The following is a 14,348-nucleotide window of genomic DNA, read 5'->3' on the forward strand; positions in this document are numbered from 1 at the left end:
TTTGGGATGGAAACATCCAAAATATGGTGGTGGGAAGGTGTCATGGTGGTGCGATTGGTGTTTGAATATTAAATGTAATCAAATATTGTGAATTGTAGCACTGTACTCCCATTATTCATCGATTTGCTCGAGCGGGTCCAGTAACGTCTCCATTGTGAGGCTTGTTGTTACTGTTTTGGGCATATCGAACAAGTCACAGGGAGCTTGCCAGGCTTTGCTGTGCAGGCGAGATACTCTCGGTAGCTTGCTGGGCTCTCCGAGAGGGGTGGAGGTATTCCACCCAGGTTGGCCAGGTAGGCCTCATACAAGGCAAACACCCTACCCTCTGTGCTATCACTCCAGTCCCATTGTGAACTACTTTATAAAAATAACAGTTACATCCCCTTGACAACTATAAAATGTCAGCATTCCTCAATCATTTTAAGCCTTATCATTTTCTAAAATAAATTTTTGATATGCATAGGTCTTATTGTTTCATTTCCCAATAACCAGTGTAAATATGTTATTGGGAAATAACATGCGCTAAGCATGTCTTCAGACCACGGTAAATACCCTAAGTGCAGAGGTAAGCAAATGGAATTTTTCTTATTATATGAAACATCATTTGAAAACCATGTAGCCCATGGACTAAGAAATGAGAAGCGTCAACAGCCTCCACAATCCGGACTCTACCATATGAATGGGCACAGTTCCACAGGTTCTGAACCTCTGCACTCAATACCCAAACAGGTCCAATAGGTCCAACTCCACAGCTACTAAACCACACAACCATGACAGTTTCTCCAAATTCCACAAAGCACAGGAGGCGCACCGCCAACACAATGGGGAGGACAGGAACATGCCCACAAGTTCACTGAGCGAAGACAAGAACAGAGTGGGTTTTTTTAAAAAGTTTTATTAGTGAGACACCATGAGGTACAGTTGTAGACTTACAAATTTTGTGCTTGAGTTTCAATTATACAATGATCAAATACCCATCCCTCCACCAGAGTGTTTTAACTAGCAGAGCCAGCTCAGTAAATCCTTGGGCCATGACTTTAGTGACACTATTGTGAGGACGTTTAATGAGCTCAAAGAAACGATGGCACAGGTGTCAGAAAAGCCAGCAGTGCAGAAAAAAAGGTCAAATGCTGAAATGAGAAAACTACAGAAATGAAGAACATGGTAGGCACATTAAAAAGAAACTCAATAGAAGTTCTGAACACAGTAACAGCAGCCAAGCAAAAGATCAAGGAGTTCAAGGATGAGATGGAAGAGATCTCAAGCAAACAAGAGAAGATGGCGTAAAGTCTAAAAAGAAATGAACAGCACACCATGAAATTATGGGATGAGTTCAGAACAATGTAAGAATCATCAGTCCCTGAAGAACAGGAAGGAAAATTTGATGAGACAATAACTTGAGAAATCACAGAGGTGGAATCTCCTAGAACTGAGGGTTATAGGTATCAAGGTTCAAGAGGCCCAAAGGGTCCCAGCAAAGAAACTCAACTAGGAAAATTCCATGATACATTTTACTCAAAATTACAAATCCCCCACTGAGAGAGAAAGATTAGTAAGGAATTTACATTAAAAAGAAAGTCTTTTAAGATTCAAAGTAGAACAGACTCTCCAAGCCAGAAGAGAACAGAGGACTATCAAACAAAAATTTGATGAAATGAACATCAAATCAAGATCATTCATCCAGCTAGATTATCATTCAGATTTAAAGGAATGATACAAAGTTTCAGGGACAAGGACAAGCAACAGCTTAGGGAATTCATAGCTTTGAAACCAGCTTAATATGAAGCATTAAAGAAGCGTCTTGAAAGAACAGGTCAAGCTTCTCAGCATGTGGCATTAAGTATGAGTCACTCACGGTGCTCGTGTTCTATGTAAGAATGTATATTTACTCCTCGCTTGCTAAAGAACTTAATACATTTTCAATAATGGAATTCACATCTCAGTGATAGTTCTATGTCTATCACTTTTTTATATTGAGACCATTATTGCAATCTTATCTGCATTATCACTTAGGCAGTTTCTATTTTTTAAATATAAAACCAATTGTCTATGTATATATATGTAGCACTGTCCTCCCATTGTTCATCAATTTGCTCGAGCGGGCACCAGTAATGTCTCCATTGTTACTTGTTACTGTTACTTGTTACTGTTTTTGGCATATCAAATATGTCACGGGTAGCTTGCCGGGCTCTCCAAGGGTGGTGAGGAATTGAACCCGGGTCAGCCATGTGCAAGGCAAATGCCCTACCCACTCCGCTATTGCTCCAGCCCATATACAAAGACTAATATCCACAGCCAGGGGAAAAAGGGGCTAGGACTGGTCAATGGTTGGAATTAACCACAAAGGTGTGTGGGGCGGAGAGTAGGTAAGATAGAGAAGGGACTAGTATGACATGACAATAATATCTGGAAATGATCACACTGAACAAGAACTGAGTGTTCAAAACAGGTAAAGCAATATTCCTGATAACCTTTCAGTATCTGCATTGCAAACCACAATGCCCAAAAGGAAAGGGAGAAAAAGGAAATTGGGAGAGGGAGAGAGAAGTAAAGTGCCTGCCACAGAGGCAGGCTGGGGAGTGAGGGATGGTGATGGGAGGGAAATTATGCCGGTGCTGGGAAATGTACACTGATGGAGGGATGGGTGTTGGAACACTCTATGACTGTAACCTAATCATAAATAGCTTTGTAAAGTTCCATTTTAAAGTGATTCAATTAAAAAAAAATTCCCCTTCTTAGGATAAAACACGTTCCCCCCCCATCTGATTTTTGGGCCACACAGACAATTCTCGGGGCTGAATCCTGGATCTGAGCTTAGAATCACTCCTGGTGGGCTCATAGACCATTTGTAGTACTAGTGGTCAAACTCAGGTTGACTGCATGCAACGTTATTTCTATTTGAAATAGCTATTTCAAATATTTCAAATATGAGCTATTTCTCCAGCCTGAAACACTTTGTGCTTTAATAGACCTAATCACATTTTCTCTTTTAAATTTTTTAAATCCTCTTCCTTTATAAATTCTCACTAAATTTTACAGTTGTATGCTTTATTTCATGTAAACTCCAAAATATATTAGTGAATTAAACTTTTATTAATGACAGGGAAGCCATGATTATTGCCATAATGAGACCCAAGTATAAAAGTTAATACAAAGTATTTGATACCCAGAGGTGAAAACTTAGGTAAGTGAAAGTAGGCGTTATAATGTATCAAATGATTTTAATCTACTAATAGAAATTAAAATTGTATAGCAATCAATCACAAATTGACTTTTATTGATTTTCTGATCATTCCATTTGCCATTCCTTTTAAATTTTCTTGTAGTAAGCAGTATAAAATAATTTAGTTAAGTGCCTGTTAAAGGGCAGGACTCAGGGGAAGGAGAGAAACTGAGGGTGTTGGAGGAGGGAAAGTCAAACTGGTGATGAGATTGGTGTTGTAATACCGTATGCCTGAAACTATTATGAATAATTTTATAACTCTTGTTGTCTTAATTTTTCAAATGATAAATCTAACTGAACTATTTCTAAATTAATTTTAATAAATAACATATACACAATGATATACAATCATTGAGAAAACTACTGTTTATTTAGAAGAAGGTTACACCAGTAGAATTCAGTAGATAAAAAAATTTTCTTTTAAAAATGTCACTGTGAAACTTTTCCAGATGAAAGTTTAGCAATACAAAGCATTGTTGCTGTAGGATTAAAACACAATTAACATTTGACACCACCAACCCCCATTTGTCTAACAATTACAAGAAAAAAAGGGCAAGGGATAAGAGAGTGCTGGTACCTTTTTCTTTTTAAAATAATTTGTAATGCTGTATATGTACTAGTATATAAATGATTTCTAAGCATTCCATAAGACACACTGTTCCCACTTTTTAGTGATGAACACTGAAACAAGCCAAATAATAAATTGAAAGTGAATTTTTAATGAGGTAAATTGAAAATGTTCATTAATTATTTTCAAACCAAAAAAGGAAGCACTTCAGATTTGGGGATAACAAAAACTAAACCCAGGCAATATTTAGTTAACCTAAATGAAATTATGTATACATGTAACCTTATTTGCTTGTTGGATAACTATAAGCAGCACATTGTGCTAAAAATATAGAATAATTAACACTTTCAGCCATTTACTGAAAATAAACATGAAAAAACTAAGCACAATTTAAAATACAGTAATGCACAACTCAAGATTTTTAAAGTTTTCAGCATGGAGCAAAAGCAGAAAACTGAATAATTTAAGAAGATGCAAATGGACTCTTCATTCATAATTCGTTGAAATCTACTCAGGAAAACTTCCTTGTCACAGATGAGCATTTTCATTCCAATCTCACCTGAAAGAAACAAAGTGATTATATTGATAGATAAGGAAGAAATGAGGAAAGGTGGAAGAGAGGCAGTAAAAAGGGAGTAGTGAAGGAAAAAAGGTGGAACATGAGAGAGAAGGAAGAAAAAAGGGAGGGAAGAGGGAAAACCATGAACAGGAAGGAAAGAGAAGAAAAAAATGAGAAAGAAAAAGCAATGAGCTCTGTCGATAAGGCTTAAATTAAGTACTAGAGATATGTTTATGTATTCTTTAATGCCCATTCTTAAAACTTTAAAATGGACAAAAATGATGTTTTTAAAATGAATATATTATGAGAAAGGAGAGAAGGAATGAAAAGGGTCATAGAGGATGAAAGAAAAGTCAGCAAAACATTTCACAGGGGGAAGCAATTATTTGTCTAAAGGAAACAACACATAGCAATGAGAAGACTGATTTTACAGGATCAACAAAGAAAAATGACATCACATTTTTTCATAAGGATGCAGTTTTAATAGTGACATATTAAGATGTAATGTCTGCTAAATTATAAAAATTGCTTTAAAAATATATTGACTTAATTATACTTATTTCCTTTCCTTTATGTATTGACATTTTTCAAATACTGCATATTGAAATAATTTCAAAACATAATCATTACAACATGTGGCAAATAAGTTTATCTGCCTAACATTGTTCTCAAATTTTAAACTAATGCTTAATGCATTAAACTTTATTGATGAAAATACTACATTCACGTATTTCATAAAATCAAAGCTACAAGGGCCTTAGAAAATCACACTTTCATGAAATGCCGACAAATAATTTACATATCTTTTCTATATAACATTCTGTTCACACACACCATTGATAATCTTGACATTACCAATTTTAACTGTGGGCACACTAATGTTGAACTTACAATTTCAATACCTGAAAGTTCCTTCCATCACTAATGAATGGATAAACAAAACGTGGTACACAGTCATACAATGGAGTATTATTCAGTTATAAAAAGAAAGTCCTGATACATGCTATAACATGGATGAATCTTGAAAACATGATGTTAAAGAAGTCAGACACTAAATATCACATATTGCATGATTCCATTATTATGAAATGTCCAAAACAGGCAAATTCGTAGACAGAAAATACATTACTTATTTCCAGGAGCTGGGAAATAGTGAATTGGGAATAACTGCTAATTGCTGTGGAATCTCTTTTGAGTGATAAAATTTTCTGGAATCAGACTGTGGTGATGAGTATACAGCATAATATACAAAAAAAAAATTTAAAATGGCAAATTTTGTGCGTAAATTTTATCCCTTTTTTAAATAGAAAAAAAAAGTTTATGTTCCAATAGAGATCATCATAGTACCAGTATATCCATAAACAGAATTAAGGAATGGGTTCTCAATCATGAAGACTTCACATCAGGAAAACTGCTGGGAAAGGAAATTTTGACGATATTATTTAAGAGCCATCAAAGGATAAAACTTCTGTTGCCGTTAAAACTGGCAAAGGTGATCTTTCCTAGGAATTGAAATTAAAATTTTTACAAGAAGCTAAAAATCCTTAAACAATTCAATCATACCAATATTGTCAAACTTATAAGAGTTCAAACACAAATACAGCCTATCTACATCATTAAGGAACTGGTTCCAAGAAGCAATTTCCTCTCCTTTTCTCGTAAAGAAGGATGAACTAAAAACAATGAAATTTTCATTAGATGCTGCTTCTGGATGGCGTATCTTGAGCAAAAATTGTACACACAAGGGCCTTGCTGCAAGAAACTGCCTGGAGGTGAAAATAATGTTCTGAAAATCATGACTTTGGAATGTCTCGTCAAGAGGATGGTGGTGTATATTCATCTTCTGACTTAAAGCAGATTCCCATTAAATGGACAGCACCAGAAGCTCTTAATTATGGGAGATATCGTTCTTAGAGTGACGCATGGAGCTTTGACATCCTCCTCTGAGGGACCTTCAGCTTAGGGATCTGTCCATACCCTGGAATGAGAAATCAGCAAGCACAAGAGCAAGTGGAAAGAGGACAGTGGATGTCAGTCTCTCAGCAGTGTCGAGTGTACTTATAAAATAAAATAATGCTGAAGTGTTGAATCACAAACTGAAAACCACCCCCAAGTTCAATGAACTTCAGAAGGAGCTAGCTAACACCAAGAGTAAAGTCACATAGTGATGAAACTGTGTGAAACTTAAGTGTTTAGGAATCTTTCAACAGAGTAGTAATTTCTCATCATTAACAATCAAAATATACAGTGATAGCCAGAACATTTTTTCAAATATTTTACTTTTAAAGAATATGTGCTATTTTGCAGTCAATCCTATTTGATCCCTGGAACCACATATGGTCCCAAGCATGGCCAGGAAGTAATCCCTGAGAACAGAGCCAGGAGTAAGCCCTGAACACCACCAGATATGGCCCACCAACAAAAAATGTACTTTTTTACTTTTTAAAAATTGTGCATGCCACTTTAACCACTGTAAATAATTGGCTCTAAATATAAAGGCTTACAGATCCTTTTTCACAACTAGGACTGATGTTTCTCAGGTATTTTTTTTTTAAAAATCCTTCAGTTTGGTTCAGAGTTGGCTTTCTTCTGCCCTAGATACCTACTCTATTGAATCTATAAAGTACAATGACAATAACAAGTTTGCAGGACATGAAAGGTCAACAAAGGTGGACTTCTACCTCTCATTTAAACAAGATTACATTCACTTTCTATTGGGAATTATCTATATGTCTTCGTTTTTTCCCCTTCTTTTTTCTTGCCAGAAAAAGAACCCAGCTGTATTGGTATCACTGTCAATTCTGCTCCATTATGCCCTCCTAATTTGTAAGGAAATTCGAAAACTATGTATGAAAAGCCCTCAAAGATCAACCTCTCTGTGACAGCATATTTTATATGTTATTTTATAGAAAACTGTGACAAGACACAAGTTTGAAAAAACACGGTGGTCTGAAGGACAGGTAAGACTGGTGATCAAAGTAGAGAAGGTGAAAACTGCCTTGTTAACAGAGGTATGCCTTTCTGAATACATACCAAAATTTTATGTCAGTTCACCATGAAGGTCATAAGAATTAAACAGTAGTTCATAAATCCCTAATAAAATACCATACTGATGACCAAACCTTTCCTACAAGAAATTAAAAATTATAAATCACCAAATTAACAATAGATTATCTTGGTTAAGTATCTTTACATCAGTAGAGGCATTCCAGAATTTAGTTCCCTTTATTTTGACAATGCCTGAAGATGTTAGGATGTCATGAACTCAGTGTTCTCTTTCTGTCCTCCCACCCTCTCAGCTACCCCTACACACACACACACACACACACACACACAATCACCCCTACCACCAACACACCCGCCTGCCATAACCACCCATGTAGAATGAGGTTGACTGTTAAACAGTCAAACAATTATTTATGAGGAAGACGTTGTAAAAAGAAATACAAAGGAAAAATCATTCTAATTCCACTTTACTAAATTATTTACTATATTTAAAAATATGGGCTGGAGCGATAGCACAGCGGGTAGGGTGCTTGCCTTGCATACAGCCAACCCAGGTTCAATTCCCAGCATCCCATATGGTCCCCCGAGCACTGCCAGGAGTGACTCCTGAATACAGAGCCAGGAGTAACCCCTGTGCATCGCTGGGTGTGACCCAAAAAGAAAAAAAAATTTTGGACGTTTTAAAATCACTTAATGCAGATAAAAATTATAGAATAATGTTACTATCAATAAACACGTTGTAACAAAGGAATTTATTAAACACATAGTATAATCAAACCTTTTAATAGAAAAGATAGTAAGGTCAATGCTTTCTCTATTCCAAGAGATAATACTTGGAATTATCAATAGTTACATAATAGGGGCTGGAGCGAGAGTATAGCAGATAGTGTGCTTGCCTTGCATGTGGCCTACCTGGGGTTTGATCCCCAGCAACCCATATGATCCCCCAAGCACAGTCAGAACTAATTTCTGAGTGCAGAGCACCAGGATTAAGCCCTAAATACTGCAGGGTATGCTTCCACGCCCCCCCCCCAAAAAAGAAACAACCCTTCCATAATAGCCTTTCTAGTAGAATTAAAACAAATTCATAGTTGTTTGAGTAGAAGGAAGGGATGCAATTACTGCCTTCAACAAAATCACAAGCTAAGGAGAGAGATGTATAACATACTCATATATACATAGGAATCAATGATTAGGACTCTGCAGACAAGCCCTGGTGCTAAGCCTATCAAATAAACACACACAGGGTGAAATTACTGGGAAAAATACTTAAACATATGAGTAGTAAATAGGTAGGGCATTTGCCTTGCACACAAATGACCCAGGTTCAATCCCCAGCACCCCATATATGGGCACCCTGAGCCATGTCGGGAGTGATCCCTGGGCAAATCCATGTGTGGCTCAAAAACATTAAAAAAGGAACTTAAACTCTTTCTGTCACTGTCACTGTCCTCCTTTTGTTCATTGATTTGCTAGAGCGGGCACCAGTAACGTCTCCATTGTGAGACTAGTTACTGTTTTTGGCATATAGAATACGCCATGGGGAGCTTGCCAGGCTCTGCCATGTGGGAGGTATACGCTTGGTAGCTTGCTGGGCTCTGAGAGAGAGACAGAGGAATCAAACCTGGGTCGGCCACATGCAAGGCAAATGCCCTACCTGCTGTGCTATCGCTCCAGTAACTCTTTCTACTCCACTAAATATGTCCAGGATCTAAAAGTAAACCTCATCACGGCAACACATTACTGAAATAAATCTTTGAGCACCTGGGAGATGTTTCCAAGTACGTACTAAAGACAAACGGCTCAGAAAAGTAATTTTAAAAATTGTCTGTTGGTACAGGTTAATGTAAAGTGAGCTAAGAATAAACAAACTAAGGCTAACAAAAACAGACCTACTCTCTACTTAAGGAATATTGCACCTAGACAGTTCTAGCTCACTATTGCCACATAAAACTCAAGATATGTTACCAGAAATGTCAATTCTGGCTTTGCCAGAAATGGGTAGTGAATTTCTGATTTTTAATGATAACCAATTGTTAATAAAAAATATTCTATGAGGCCAAGAAAGCACATCTTAACAAGGTAGATTCTGTGCAAGGCTTGAGAATTTATAACATTTAGTCTAAGTTAGAGTATACCTTCAAGATTGAAGTTCAGAGACAATCTTATCAGGTTTTTTTGGAGAGAAGGATTAGAATAGAAATACTCTGTATTATTGATATAGACGGAAAGAAAAGAGCTCATTAATAATGTTGTTTGAAATCAAAGTCTAAGAAGACTGATCTTCTCAAAGCCTGAACCAAGTCTCAGTTTTAGCACAGAATCTTAGTTCTAAAAGGAACCTTAAAAGTTAGTTGAACTACAAAGCATTATACAGATTTATTGCACTACTCAGTAAATTCCAATGACAAAAAAATGAAACAAACTCTCCTAAAATTTATATGGAACCATAAAACTTCCCAAAATAGCTAAAGCAACTCTAAGAGGAAAAAAAGATGAAAAGTACTGTGTCTCAACTTTGAATTGTACAACAAAGCTATAATAATCAAAACAGTATGATACTGGAATATAGTTAACAATGAAACAGAATTGAGACACCAATGGAACAGAACTGGGAGTCCTCAGTTAAACTCCAGATTTATGGGAATTTAAACTATGACAAAGGAAATACACACACACACACACACACACACACACACACAAAGTGGAGCAAAGAAAGTTCTTCAAGTTCTTCAACAAATAGTGCTATAAAACATGGAGAACCAGATGTAAAAACTGAAATAGGAACCACATCTCATGCCATTCATGTAAGTAAATTCAAACTGGATTAAAGAAACCTTGAAATTAGACCATAAAGGCCCTCCCGTTGATCGTCGATTTGCTCGAGCGGGCCCAGTAACGTCTCCATTGGAGACTTTGTTGTTACTGTGTCTGGCATATCGAATACTCTCGGTAGCTTGCCGGGCTCTCCGAGAGGGGCGGAGGAATCGAACTCGGGTCGGCCATGTTGGCCGCTTGTAAGGCGAATGCCCTACCCACTGTGCTATCGCTCCAGAATCCATAAAATATATTGAAGAAAACATAAGCAGAATTCTGCAGGATATGAACCTCTGGAGTGTCTTCAACAAGATGACTAGAGCCAAAGACCAAAAATACCAAAAATAAGCAAATGGACTATATTAAATTAAAAAGCTTCTGTACAACGAAAGAAACTCAAGTTAAAATAAAGGCACCCTGGGGCTGGAACAGTGGGTAGGGCATTTGCCTTGCATGCGGCCCAACCCGGGTGTGATTCCCACCATCCCATATGGTTCCCAGAGCACGGCCAGGAGTAATTCCTGAGTGCATGAACCAGGAGTAGCCCTTGTGCATCGCTGGGTATGACCCAAAAAGCAAAAATAAATAAAGCACCCAACTAAATAGGAGAAAATATTTGCATATACTATATCAGATAAAAGGCTAATACCCAAGATATGTAAGGCACTCACAAAGCTCAACATCAAAAACAAAACAAAAAACCCCCAAGTGGAGCTGAACAGACACCCCCCCCCCAAAAAAAAGACATATGAAAGTCCATGAAAACTGTTTATCTTCACTTATCATTAGGGAAATGCAAATCAAAACAATAATGAGATATGTGTTTCCCTCTCTGGAGAAGCCCATGTTCTCTCTTGAGCATGTATCTCTCTCTCCCTCGTATTTCTCTATGTAAATTTCTTTGAATAAAAATAATTTGCTTCACTTAAAAAATGAGATGCCATCTCACACCAGTCAGAATGACATACATTAAAAACTTCTGCCAAGAATCAGAGTTGGTGGGGATGTGGTTAGAATGGTACTCTCACTGTTGGTGGGAATTCATCTGGTTCAACTTCTATGAAAAGCAATATAGAGATTTCTCAAAAACATATGAACTGCCATAGTACCCCCACAATACCACTTCTTAGAATTGACTCTGAAAGCACAATAATATTATATATACGTATCTATATTTATTGTCGAGCTTAGTACAATAGCTAAAATATGGAGAACAACCAAATGTTGTGGTATGATAGTTTTGAAATGAACACTGGACACAAACTGAATGCTGAAACGAGGTAAAGAGACATAATGAGCTTTCAGTATCTGTATTACTAACCTAAAAGGTGGGGGGGGGGAGAGGAGAGGGAGGGCAGGGAGAGGAGAGATGTCTGCTAAAGAGGCAGCCTGCAGGGGTGAAGGTTGGAGGGAAACTAGAAACTGGGGACACTGGTGTTGGAAATGTACAATGGTTAAAGGACCAGTGTTGGAACATTGTATGACTGAAACCAAATCACGAACAACTCTGCAATTGTGCATCTCACGGCAATTCAATTAAAAAGGGGGGAAAATAAAGACAAAGTAAAAGCCAAAAATATAAAGGTGTGTATGGATATCTGATGGAATACTATATAAGAAAGAAAAAATGATGTAATTTGTTGCTAGAGAGTATCATGCTGGGTGAAGTAAGTCAGAAGAAAGGGGATATATAGAAAATGATCTCTCTCATATATGAAATTTAAGGACAGTCTGGGAGCAATATATGTCCAAAGACAACATTAACTGGAGAGCTGGTCCACAGAACTGAGCTTAGAGTCAGGGAGCGGGGCACAGAAGGGGAGAACTAACCAGAGATCTTGGTAGAGGGAAATGCGTAATTCTGGTATGGTATTGCAATGATGTATGCATGAAATCATCATTAAAAGTATTGTAAACCATAACACCAAAACAAAGATTTTTAAAGTCAAATTATAATAAATTTAAAACCTAATCTAAAACAAATTATTCAAAGCCAACATTCAATACAAAGGGCAACACATATCAAATTATAAATAATAAATTAAAGGATAGTTCCAGGAGTAAATTTTTAATAAATTAGTGGGGAAGGTTAAAAGCAAAGAAGCTAACTAGTACTGTTCAAGAGACTAAATCAAGGAAATTATGAGCTTAGGCAAGAATTTTAGCAATAACATTCAACAGACAGAGAACAGGCAGAAAGGTTTTTACTTTATTAAAAGTTATGAGACAGAAAAAGAAAATAAAACACGTTAAAATGCAGTCTTTCTTTCAACATGGGTCGAATTTATATACTGTATTTTCTTAACCCTAATGTGATCATTTTAATATTTCTAAAGTCAGAATGGTATTTATAAGTCAATGTCACTTTTTAATTTACCCCTCTCAACAGTTCCTTCCAGAAATCAAAACTGAATCTTAGAGTTACTGTACTGTAGCACTGTCCTCCCATTGTTCATCGATTTGCTCGAGCGGGCACCAGTTATGTCTCCATTGTGAAACTTGTTGCTATTGTTGTTACTGTTTTTGGCATATCGAATACGCCATGTGGAGCTTGCCAGGCTTTGCCATGAGGGAGGGATACTCTCGGTAGCTTGTCGGGCTCTCCGAGAGGGAAAAACAAATAAATAAAATAAAAATATATACTATATACCCTGAACCTACAAGCGGCTGACAGGGGTCCAATCTCAAGCATCCTATACCCCCAAGTTCCACCCTTGTTAGCCTGGAGCACCACTCGCCCCACCCCCACCCCAGGCTGTGATGGCTGGCCTCTCCAGGCCTGGAGGTGTGGGCTGGGCGCAGGGCAGGCCACTCTGAATTAGGAAAATGTGACATTATGTAGTAACTCCCTTTTCTGTAAAATGCCAAATAATATAAAAGGGAAAGAGGAAGGAGCAGCATATTTTAAGTAATTTAAAGGTAAACGGTGCCATTCAAAAATGTTGAGATCTGTAAAAGAACAGTAAGATCTAACTTATCCTAGAATATAGCTAACACAAAAAGGCAGCTAAAATAGCAAAAAAAAAAATCAACTAGAGCCTTGTAAAATTGAAGGTCTAGTACATAGGTTTCAACAAGCACTTGAACACAGAGAACAGCAAGCTAAATATATGTTCAAAGGATATCTAAAGTAAGGTGTTTAGTTATAAGACCACACCAACCTAGCGCCCTGCCCAGACTTTTCATGCCTTTGAGAGATTAGAAAGAGGCAAAAGCTAGTTGAATATGGATGAGGTTCTATAGCATAACCTTCACATACCAAGGAATAATATGTAGGAACTGAGTAAAGAAAAGAAAAAATACGTAAAATCACATAATTGTCAGTAACAATCCTTGAGTCATCCCAACTGAAGATATTAAAGGTAGCATTCTGTTTCGTTTAATAAAACCACATGGCAAAGTAAGAAGAATTCAAGTAAAAAGCCAAAACAAAATAAAGATTTGGGTAAAGAACTGAAAACGTGTACTAAGTTTATAATAACTAGAATTAAAGAACTGGCATGAAAATTTCACTTACAATATTCCTAATATAAAAGTATACTATGGGCTAGAGAGGTAGTACAACAGTAGGGCATTTGCCTTGCATGTAGCCAACCTGAACCAGACACCCAAGCACCACATATGGTTCCCTGAGCACTGCCAGGAGTTATTACTGAGCATGAATCAAGGACAAATCCCTGAGCACAGCAGGTTATGGCCCTAACTCCCCCCTCCCAAATCTACTATATTCTCAATGGTCTGAGTAACTCTATTTACCAGACTCTACACTACTTAGATAACAGACACAGAACAAGTATGCAGAAAAAATATCAGATAGTTATCTACTAGGCAACCTCAAAACACTTTTTAACCAAATTAAGTATGATCAAATCCATACCCTAAAGCTTATACTCTTACACAGAAAGACACCTCAGGTATTTCTTCTCCTTAATTTAAATAAGGGTAAATAGCCTTGGTTATCTTGGTTATCTGCACAAAAGATTAGATACAGCAAATGCTACTAAGGGAGGAAAAGGACAGACAAGTTTACAGGATTATCATTAAGGATAACTTAATGACAGCAAAAAGGCAAGAAGAGACTAGAGAAAGAAGTACTGTAGCACTGTCACTGTCCTCTCATTGATCATTGATTTACTCGAGCAGGTACCAGTAATGTCTCCATTGTGAGACTTGTT

General features: G+C 37.0%; 1 protein-coding gene and 1 pseudogene across 3 annotated transcripts in view; one reads left to right on the forward strand and one right to left on the reverse strand.

Annotated features, from left to right (window-relative positions):
• Nucleotides 1-528: 528 nt before the first annotated feature.
• On the forward strand, nt 529-6,515 carry LOC130034164 (tyrosine-protein kinase Fer-like; annotated as a pseudogene).
• THOC2 (THO complex subunit 2) overlaps nt 4,359-14,348 on the reverse strand; it is a 120,019-nt gene continuing 110,029 nt past the window's right edge. For all 3 annotated transcript variants that reach the window (XM_056125641.1, XM_056125640.1, XM_056125639.1), the window contains one exon: nt 4,359-6,328. The gene's annotated coding sequence lies outside the window, so the exon portion shown is untranslated. The remainder of the gene's footprint in view (nt 6,329-14,348) is intronic.

The sequence above is a fragment of the Sorex fumeus genome, unplaced genomic scaffold (genome assembly GCF_029834395.1).
Source record: "Sorex fumeus unplaced genomic scaffold, SorFum_2.1 ptg000058l, whole genome shotgun sequence".
Lineage (NCBI taxonomy): Eukaryota > Metazoa > Chordata > Mammalia > Eulipotyphla > Soricidae > Sorex > Sorex fumeus.